Source organism: Pinus tabuliformis, chromosome 7 (assembly GCF_031772625.1).
Source record: "Pinus tabuliformis cultivar Carrire ecotype Pingquan chromosome 7, CPIR1, whole genome shotgun sequence".
NCBI classification, from domain to species: domain Eukaryota; kingdom Viridiplantae; phylum Streptophyta; class Pinopsida; order Pinales; family Pinaceae; genus Pinus; species Pinus tabuliformis.
The window spans coordinates 1,240,291,765-1,240,303,632 of record NC_142293.1 but is presented as its reverse complement, the minus strand read 5'-3'; positions in this window follow the sequence as shown (position 1 = coordinate 1,240,303,632).

Here is an 11,868-nt window from a genome sequence, read left to right as displayed (position 1 = left end):
AGGAGAGCTCGATTACAAAACAAGACACGATGCTCCTCGCAGGGAGTCTCTACCCTTTATATATGACTCATACATGCAATACCACGGGCCAATATCGTGGGTTTTATTAATACCATCTATCTAATACTACCGCCCATATGTAACTAACTGTGGTCCCATCATTAATTGCGAGTTAACCACTTACAAATATTAATATGGGCTTTATTGACTCTTGACTATGACGTGATCCCATGACATAAATAAGGGGGTTAGGGTGGGACCCTAACAGTGATTAGCACCTAGCGCTAATCGCACATCGCTGAGAAAATTGCCCAAAAAGCAAAGCCTCTAACTGCTCAATCACTTGTAAGCCCGGAAAATGAAAGAAAGCAATGGTAAAGAACTGGAAACATAAAGCTGAAAGAAGAGGCAAAAGCAATTCGAGGATTAACCAAGTGGAACTTGGATTATTACTGGGCATACATAGTAAATCCACATAGCCAGAGGATGACTCTCGAGTATATAATGGATTTTACTGAAAAGATGGTGCCAACTCTTACCATTTCTGTTTTCTTAGCTCAACCAAAAGCAGAAGACAGTCAGTCGACTCTACCTAGGCAAATATTGAATGCTCACAACATTAAGGAGCAAATGCAGAAATAGTTAGATATTAGATTTAATTTTTAGAAATAGTTTTGCTTAGAAAAGGGCGGTCATTTAAACCGTATCCTGAATCTGTGTAATTAAGTTATTTAGTTAGTAGTATTTAAACCCTTCTCATGCATTTAGAGAAGGGTCCAGAAATTTATCAAAAACTTGTCCTCAGAACATGCACTTTTGCACCCTCAGAGGAGGTTTTGGTGAATGAATGGATCAAGATTTGTTGATGTTTGCATTTGATATCTACTACTGATGTTGCACTTCTGTACTCTTAGTGGATGTTAGAGCAAGGAGAGATAAATCATTGTTGCTTGAAGCTTATGAGTAGGACTAGTCATAAATGGTACTTTTATCTCTTGACCATTTCTGCTTATATGTTAAAGTGATATACAGTTTTTAGTTGTTTATGTATTATTGCATGAATGCTTGAGTTATCATTTGGCACTTTTGTACGGTGACAGCTATTTATTTATGCCTAATGTATGAATAGCTCATTATGCGATCTGTTGTTCACAACTATTTCGTCTAACATTTTATGCGAAGTGGTTGATCTTGATTGATTTCCTTTCTTATAATCGCTGAATGATCTTTATTACCAGTTGTTATTTGAAATATCTTTAGATCACATAATAGAAGAATTACATCCCGGGTTAGTATAGATTTAGATGTGCTGTTTATTAGATTACAATAGCATAGAATTAGACTAAAGTTTGAATTAAAATATCTTAGATAGAACTGTTAGATCAGCAACATCAAATTCTACACACACACACTCATAGATTGGGAAACTAGTCCCATTATCCCCAGTCGGACCCGCTATACCAAACGGATAAGGAGCTGCCAACCAAGGTCCGGACTGGGCGGGTATCCCCCTTGTTGTCGACCCGATTTTCGGGGCTTCAAAATGACCTCAACCTTGGCATTGGCCATGGACTTTCCCTTTTTCTTTCCCTTTCCCATAACGTAACAACTTAAGACTAGCCTACATGGAGCGTCATTACAAAGAAGCTTTTATTCAACTCTTGTGCTCAGAAACCAATCAAAACACCTACATAGTAGAAGGGAGAGGTCTTAGGTTTTAATATTATCGATATATTGTAGATCAATGGGTGTGAATATGTGAGACATTAGGGTTTCTTCGAACAATAACACCTCGCCACTACCCACAACCCAAGAAAAAATCAAAGTCCATAACCGAGGACGAGTGTGATAAAAAAAACTCATGTAGTTAGTCCTTCTTTCAACGTGACAATTTTATTACTATGCCCTTGGATTAGGGTTTTAAAAATAGATACCCTTGAATATTACTTACAAAGCTACACTCAACAACAAGTTCAAAAAAAATGGCATTACTATTAATTCAAAATAAACGTACCCATTCAATGTTACCATAGGGCGACTCACTGCTTTCTTGGACTGTGTATATATATGTGACCAAAAATTGTCACTACTATGCACAAACTCTTTTTCTCCTTATGCCACTATCCAAGACTACAAGCAAGGTGACAAGCCTTCTCTTATATGTGTAGAAACACTTATGCATCTCCTTTGGTTGTACAAGGGACTATATGAGATTATAAGCCTAACAGGTCTTTATTCTTGGTCTCCCTGATACATAGAAACGTAATAAAATCCTTGGATCCTATTATTTGGTGACGAAGGATCGAAATGACACTTTTGAAATGTATTTATGCTTAGAATAAGAGGAGAAATAGGATTCTTCTTTTCTAGCCTTCACTTTCACATAATTATGCTTAGACCTCATGCACAAATATAGAGAAGACCTTTATATATATGTTGTAAAATGTAGGGTATGAGTTTTGCTTGAAAGTGAGACTATGCTTCAGAACTTTGATATTTTTGTCTTATACACAAAATATCACTTCAAAAAATTTGATCTTGGAACTAATATATGCACAGGTGTAGAAATTCTCTTGGTGCCTTTTCCAATGAGGAATTTATGCATAGGACTATACCACAAAATTGAAAACCTTTGATATAGGACTTCAATGCTTTCCAGGGTTATAAATATGTCACTTAATACCACAGAAACTTCAGATCTTTAACAAGGGTCTAGAGTTATCATGGTTGACAAATAGATAAGCCTTGAATGCCTCGCAAAGCTCTAACATATTTACTAATTTATAATGAATGGAATATACATATCAGTGATGTGAAGATGCTCAAATATTTCAATTTTTTTTCAGACCTTGTGATGCCACTTTTGACCTTTGCTCATATACTAGTGAGTGCAGCCTCCTTAGGGCTACCTGAAAATCCTTTCATCTTTAAAAAAAGTGCTCCTTATGCTCTCGCTCTACTACAATAGGTCTATGACCTTGATATAGTGATTAGGGCTAGTGGAGGTGGTAAAAGTAGTTGATATGTTTTCTAGAAGGGTCAGACTTAAGAGGACTATTAAATTAGCCCTTAGATCCTTTTGCATAGGGATTGAATGCCCTCCAATTGATCTCACTTTTGCACTATGTAATGTGATTTTGTCTATGTTATTAGGGCTATAAAATGTGGCCAAAAATTTGTTCTCATTGCCTCCAAAAATTCGGCTAACAAAGAAAAGATAAAGTTATAACCATATTTGGTGTACATATACCTAACTATAGTCACATCATAGAGGTCAATGGGTGGATTTCAAGAATTCAATCCGAATAATCATATTAGATAGAGTAGTTCTTTTTCTTACCCATGTGGTCTATGTAGGGTCAAAGCACATAACCATACTGCTAGATAGTGCTATGAAAAAAAAATATATAATATCCAATATTGTTTATTTATTTATTTTTCATGTTTTAACCACCTCATATTATAAATATATTTCCCCACCTCCACAGTTCACATGTGGAATAACATATAAATATTAAAGTGTTAATTTAAATAATATATAACAATATACCAATTAAATATTTATTTTGTATAATTAAGATAAAACCAAAACTATTAATATCAAAGAACATGTATTTTTTATCCCACTTAAGTCCTTAAAGTTGCATCTAGTCACTAAATTTATCGAAACAACAAAATGAAGATATGTGCATTATCTTTCTCCTCTGGAAAAGTAAAAATGATCTATTTATTTACTTAAGGTAAACTATTTTTTTCTTTTTTGAATAAAATGGCTAGATTTTATGGTTGTAGTTTGGTTCAATTTGCATAAGAAAAGTCAAAGTTGAAGCTATGTAGGTCAAATACAAGGGAACCTTAGCTAGTTAATAGTTTCTTCGAACAATAATTTCAGTCATAAATATCAATTTTTGTGGTGTCACTTTTCTATATTTATACACATAAACAAAACAATGGTATTCTAACTTTAAATGAAAAAAATCTAATCAATTTTCCTCACTGATAAAGATGGGAAATAGTACTTTCCACTTGAAAAAAAGGATAGACGTATATATATATATATATATATATATATATATATATATTCTATTTTCTTCATGGACCCCAAAGATCGGTAATCGTTGTGTCCATAAAATATTTGTCTCAAGCAGATTCACTAGAAGGGGTGACTTCAACCACAGAGCCTAACCCCGAACGTGTCAAGAGAATGGAACCCAAGTGTTCTCAATAGCAAAGGTGCTTTAACAATGGGATGAAGACTCAACCTATTGAGCCAACCCTCGAGGCTTAAAACTAGAAGAATTAATTGCCAACATATGGAAAACAATTTCAATGACTAACAAAAATGGCTACCATATACGAGTTTGTTTACATTTTCATTTATATGTGAAGGATTTTGTTACTTTATCTTACACTAAAAATCACCACACCATGGTGCTTACGTAGAGAAGTCAAGGTTGATTGTTGATTACGTGTACCCAATTCTTTGAGTGGCGTTGATTTCAAACTAGCTTATTCATGCCGATACAAATTTAAAGGGAATATTATGGAATCATATAATTAAAATAAATAAATAAAAAGTTAAAAAAAATGGTGAGTATCCAATGAATTAAATACTAGAGTATTTAATAATAAAATAAATTTTTATCTAGAATTAGATTAAGATTTTGTTGTAGTGGCTATAACCACCCTCCAAAATTTTGCCTTAGTTCGATTTTGGAGCCTCCCTACCAACCATCCTTAAAAACATGTCTTGCACTGTCAAGTACATAAGATTCATTACTTTTCAGCATCTTTCTAGCCTGTGCATGTTTGTTTGCTTCACTCCCCTCATAGGTTACTACTTCGGACTTGGGCCAGCAGCTGGCTAAGAATCTGCCTTAGAAAATTGCGTAATCTTGGAGGGAACCAACCTTCCCTCCAGATATTGTGCAAATATGACTGGAAGACTACTAGGACCAGAGATTGGGCAATGCAGTCAAACAACCTCGCTTAGGAAAATTGTACAATTTAGCCTAACACAGTAGCTTAGCGCAGAAATTGTGCAATTCCTGGCAGCAGAGAGCTGCTCCTCCCAGAAATTGTGCAACCCTTCTGGACAACCAACTCAGCTCCTCCCAGAAATTGTGCAAAACTCCCTCTCAGTCAAGAAGGTTGTTGCATGTACCTTCGGGTTGACCGGTTCCACCCATGATCGAGATAACTTGACTTGCATGCATGGGCTTCTTTTTCCTGAAATAGAAAAAAACAACATGAAAAAAGCATCCATAGATTTTAGGGATATATTTTTAGCAGCCGGAGGTTACATGCAAAGATTGTCTTAGAAACTTTCCTCCAAGTTTTTCTTTTCCTTGTTTTGTGGCATGCACTTCATGAATCTCAAACTTATTTATTTGATGATTTAGAGATCATTCTTCACATCAATATTGGATCTTTGACATCCTGCAACACATCCAGGAGTCTTCAGCACATCCAGCTAAGCTACTTCTGGGTAAGTGTGCTTTACTTGTCTTTTGCAGAATTTCTGTCGCCTTTTTATTTTGGCTTTTGTGAGTGTTATGTGCTTGATTTCTGTGAACACTCGTTGTCATTTGCATGCATGTTAGCATATACAAATAGTTTCATTTTTCGTTAACATCTCATTCTTGTCACGTGCATGACACTGATTTGCACAAACAATCACTGATTCGACGACTCATTTCACACACATGCATGTTGTTCCATTTTCTGAATCTTGCATTCACTATTTACATGCATGATTATTCACTCCTGCTTAAACTCAGTATCATCATGCATTCACATCTTCATATGCTTTCAATTGCCCATCAACGGGTCTGGGCAACCTTGGCCTAGACTCTACCTTGCCCAGACAACATTGTGAAATTCTAAGAAGGAAGGCTTTCCCTTCCTCCCAAAAAATTCACAAATCTAGCCAGTCAGTGCCCTCCAATATTGCTTTGTGCAATTCTGAGAGGCAGTGTCTGCTGGCCTAGAAAATTGCGCAAGGCAGTCCCTGGGCCTCTATTACTTTCCAGTTGAAATTTTGCATTAAGCAATCTGAGCACCTAGTAGGCAAATATAGATTACGAATTGTGTAATTCGAGCAGTCAACCAGCCTCCTGATAGATTGAACTTCCTTTTGCGTAGTTCTAGCAGTCAGTCTCTTAACCTCCCAGTGAAAATTGTGCAATCCTTGTCAGTAGTTCCTCGGGTATGTTTCATGTCAGTCCTCAAGTTTTCTTTGGCTTTAACTGACAGATTTCTTTCCATGCATGTCTCCATGTCTCCAGATATAGCAAGTGTTCATCCATCTCTCAGCAATTCAAGATCAATGGCCTCCATGATAGCAGGGTCAAAGGACACTGATGAAAGCGCAATTGGAACGGTAGTTGAGTGAGTGTTTATGAGTTTGCCTATATATGAAGACACCAAGATGATTGTAGACAAAGACATCAAGTTGAAATGGAAAGAGGTCAATGATGCATTCTTAGGCACATTTGGGGAAGATATTTAAGATCACCAAGTCTATGTGAACATTCACAAGTTCGGCATGTACTAGATTGCATGGAGGTATCCCACATTCCCATGCACAGACATGATACATTAGATCGTCTCGCACACTGACCCTGAGACGATGATATTGAGTAGTGTCAGTGGGACAGAGATTGCTACCTTCAGGGCATAGGATTATCAACATATGTACCACTTGTTGAAGCCGGTGATCACCATCGAGACACCCTTCAGCATACTCAACAACAATGCTAACTCCAGGGATATCTTGAAGAGCTCGGTGAAGAAGCCAGCCAAATTCAGGATGAAACCTAACTAGATTTATAAGATGAATATAATGCGAAAGGCATATCAGTACTTGATCATAATTTTATGTTTCTTGTATGGCAAAAAGAGCATGAAGACCTTCCCGTAGAGATGGGTGATCGTGTTGGACAAATTGGCTAGTGAAGGAAAAACATGCAACTGGTCTGACATGTTGGCTCATAGGCTGAAGGAATAGGTAGTAGGAACTCTGCAGCTACCCAAAGGTCAACAAGAAGATATTGACATGTCTGCGTACATCTTGGATGCAATCTATGCACGTGAGGAGTTTTCGAGCTTGAAGTGGGCATGAACACTAGCGAAAACCTCTGTCAATACTTATTGTAAATTGTTTTCCGAATGCAGATTTCGAGGAGTCATCACACAATTGTCATATCATTTTGTTACCCCGGTGTACAAGATGATATTTGAGCAAGATCCACCTTGCATGTCGAAGGCAGCAATGGAGGCACTGATTGACATAGCAGAATGGTATGCCTCACCTCTTGGCACCTTCATATGGATTTACAACAAGGAGAAGCCTCCACACATTTTGCCAAAGTTTGCCATGGACAAGCTCATCATGGAAGAAGTATCGTACCACATCTCGGCAAGACTTTCAACTAAACTGCACCAAAAGAAGAAGGTGCCTTGGCTCACTCCTCCATTGCAGATTGGGTTGTACGAGATACAAAATCTCAAGCATGCAGATGCCGAAATATAAGAGTTCAAGAAATATCCTTTCGGCACCAAAAGCTTTAATATGTACAACCTGCATAGTTTTGTGAAGGATCGCCTTGTAAGAGTGCAATTTCTATGGATCCACGGGGTGTGCCATTGGGCTGAGGAAGCCTATGGAGATATTTTCACAACTTCTCCATGCCCAATGAATTGTTCGGCATCGTTTTGGAAAGGTTAGCAAAGCAGCATGAAGAAGCATCCAGGAGAGCACCAGCAGCATAGGTAAACATATCAACATGTGACAAAGGCAAGAGAAATATTGTTGATATAACAGAGGTAGAACAAAGTTGCAAGTTCAAACCAGACCCACTTGTGCAGAAATCATCTTTGGCAATAGAGGAAAAGAGGCAATAGCATGACAAGAGGGCCACGCAAAGGCAGAGAGAAAAATAGAGGATGGAGGAAACAATGAAGGAGTTTCATGAGTTGAATGAGAAACTTTGGAAGGAATAGGAGATGCATAGATAAGAGAAGGAAGCGCAGCAAGGACAAATACAGAAGGTGGTGCAACATACACATCCATATGAAACTATGCTCATACAAGTAGTAGACTAATCCTAGCAGATGGCACAAAGAAAATAGGTTGAGCAGTCGCAGGAGAAAGACTTTGCTCAAGAGATTGAATGAGCACTTGAGAAGATGGATACGGAGATGGAGCAACCAAAGTTCAAGCAAGACATCAACCTCATGCCTTACCACCAAGAGGTTGATCCATCAGCTTCATCGGATCTAGAAGCAGGTTAGATCCCAAGCAACCAAGGAGATACTGAGATCCTTCGGGACAATCCGGAAGAAGACATGCACAAAATATCATTTAACAAGTCACAACATAGAGTTGTGCAATCATGCAGAGTGTCCACTCCATATGATCACACATCTCCTACGTAATTTAAGGAACAGGTGATGGCATTTGACATGCGCAGGCATCCAACAACATTGGCTGATGCTACCAGAGCATATGTCGAAGCTAGTAGCTCATGTTTTTGCTTCTTGATAGCAGAGAATGAGTGAATGGTTAAGGATTTATAGATGACCAATCAGGGAGGAGAACTGGTTACAACGTCCCCCTAAGTAGAGTTGAAGAAGGTGATATTGGATGAAGTATTGTCCCTTGAGACAGTCATGTGGGCATTGTACTCCTGATTTGGTACCATGCATAAGGTAGTTTTCCTTCTCAATTGATTTGAAATGAGGGTTTAACATATTGTTATACTTACAATAGCCTCCCACTCCAAAGCTTAACAAATATATTATCTAGCTTATGTTGACAATTACGGAATTAAGTACTTGAAATAGGTGTATGTCTTTGTTTTAACTGTTTAAGTGCTTATTTGTTCATGCTGATATTAAACACATATAACAATAAATGCAACAAATAAACAACCACACATAATAGTAATATAATCTATGAGTTCACCCTAATATCACGGGTTACGTCTCCTTGAGCTCTTATCAACTTGACTTGGCTCTTTGGGATTATGGTGAAGCTTCTTTTACAAGTTCCACACTTAACTCCAAAGGTAACTTAACTAAACCAATGGGCTTAGAATACCATCTATATCCCCGGTTGTCCTCACTCTACAAATAGAACTATGCTTCCTTGTACTTGATTCCTTACATTAGTGCTATGAGCTGACTTGAGCTTCTTAATGGCACTAACTACCTCAGAATTATTCAATTGTCTCTGGAACTTCTTCTTCTATCTCTAGCACATATCAGACACCTACAACAGAATGATCACCTGATCATTTTCTTCCTGAAACTTCCCTGTAGCTTCTTGGCCCTTAGAAGTCTTCATATTCATATGCAAACCCTTGCAATGGATTCAGAAGACTCACTATAGTTAGAATTGACTATTAGATCATTAAGAGTGAGCGTTGGTAGCTCCTGCAACTTCCTCCAACCTCTGGTGGCTTTGAACTCTAGAATAAATCTTCTTGGATGGAATTCTGCATGAAGATGACTTCTTCAACTTCTATGGACTGTTCCATCAGCTTCAGAAGGCTCTAATTAGTCTATGAAGCCTCTTGTTTCACTCTCTCTGAGTTTCTCTAACTCTCGGGCTCTGCCTCTGTCTCTCAGTCTCTACCTCTATTTTCTCTAGAGTCTCCTCTTAAAAACTACTCTTTGAGTGCTTTGATGCTATATCTCCACCAATATTGGTGACTGCACCTAACTCCAACTAAACTTAGCATATCCGCCAAACTTTAGCTGCTCCACTAGGCTAACCGTCAGAGGTAACTATTTCCATAACCATTGGGCACATTTATGAAGGATAACTCCTTATCATGTGTATATCTGGCAATTATGGATAATCCTCTATAGATCTTACGATCAGGTTAAATCTCAACCATCGATCTATCCCCATCCATCCAATGGTTGTCGCATCATCCGATGGCCAAATTTCACGAATGATCTCCACCATTGACGTGACCCCTCTCAATCCAATGAACGTCACACAATCTCGTGCAGATTTCATGCATGAACGAGATCTAACTGAGGGCGCACAAGAAAAGTAGTTTTGCTCTACTACGTGTCGACTGCTGAGTGGAATCACGTGCTCTTGGTAGATTACCGCTTCCAGCCTTTCACCCGCACGATATACCATTTACCGCTTGGCCGAATACTTCCCACGTGCTGAATTCAGAATTTAAAGAAAAAGAACTTTATAAAGGTTTTAGCGCTTAACAAAGGTTTTAGCACTTAAGGCCAACATTACCCTTTTAATGGTAATTGACGTAGAACTAGTGGTCAAGTTAACTACAACCGCATGTACATTTTTTATGACATTGTTCTTAACCCTTGTTCTTAACCTTGGTCTTAACCTTGTTCTTAAGCCTCGTTAAGGTTCTGGATCAATTTCTGATCACTCCTCCACATTGAGAATCTTTTGGACCCCAAAAGACTGATATACTGATCTATACAGTAGATAAGAGTAACAACACCCTCTTCTTTCAGCGTCCATACACTTGCCTTGCATAGCTAGTGCCTCTGAACCAAAAACTTTGAACATAGTCAACACTTTCTTTCCTGGATGTGCTTGTCCTCCTGTTAAGAGTTTTCTTCCTTGATCTCATTCAGAACTTCTGTTGAGAAGGTTACAAAAGGTAGTTTAACATCTCTTCCTTGACCATTGATCCAACGTGGCTCAAACAAATGTGAGATTACATCTTCTGAAATTTTGTTAAAAACAACATAATACAAGAAAACAACTAGATGGCATAACTCTTACTTCATCAAAAGAAACAAAGTTTTTCACATCATGTGAATCACCATCATGTCTTCACATATCGTATAGAAATGATTGACTAGATAAAAAGCCAACAAAAACATGCCTTTTCAAACAATTGACCCTTCAAGTCAAGCATGTACAAAAAAAACTTAAGGATTCTTTTTCAAAGATGAAACACTTCATCATTATCTCCCTTTTACAATCTTGGCGAAAAAATCAACTTTTCCAAGTCAACATGACATTAAATGCATGTTTTAAAACAAATAAATCGATCATCAAGTCAATTACCCATACATGTTCAAATACAAGGAAATTATCGTCATCCATGTGTTCATACATACCATTCTCATGCATGTATTCCGTCCTTAAACTTTCTATTAAGCACACTGTACTTACAAAGCTGAAATGAATATAATTTTTCTGCAATAAAGTGAGTCTCATACTCAATTTTTCCATTCACCTTTTTGGTAAAACCCTACAACTTGCATTCCATTAGCAAAGAAATGCATCAAATCAAAAGACATGCAACCTTAATTGGATAAGAACCCTAACCATTTCTTACCAATCCACATCAAAGGTGCTTCCTTTGTTTGCACATTGACCTCAACATGTGAATCATCTTGCAACATATCAATTATGGAAACTTCCTTTCCATTCTTGCCATTCTCTCTTTCCACCTTCTTCAAATTTCATGGAAGCATTATTGGATTCAGAGTCCAACACTTTGCAGCAATATGTCCTTGCTTATGGAAGTAAGTGCAACACATGTGCATCTTCTAGACAACATGATTTTCCTTGTACAATGGACCTTTGGCTTCTTGCCTCCTTTTCTTCAAAAGTTTCCTGTATGTGGCCATTCTCTTCCAACATCTAGAAACACTATGGTTATCTAAACCACAAAAGGAACATGCAATTATTTTCCAATTCTTATGTGGAAATTTACCATGTTTTTCATGATCAAAGGAAATATGATTGAAATCAGATTTGTACCTTTCTCTTTCACCTTTATTACCTTCATGAGGAGGTGAACTGAATGAAGAAGTAGCTCTCTTTGGAACACCAACAATCTCTTAAATGCTTTTAGA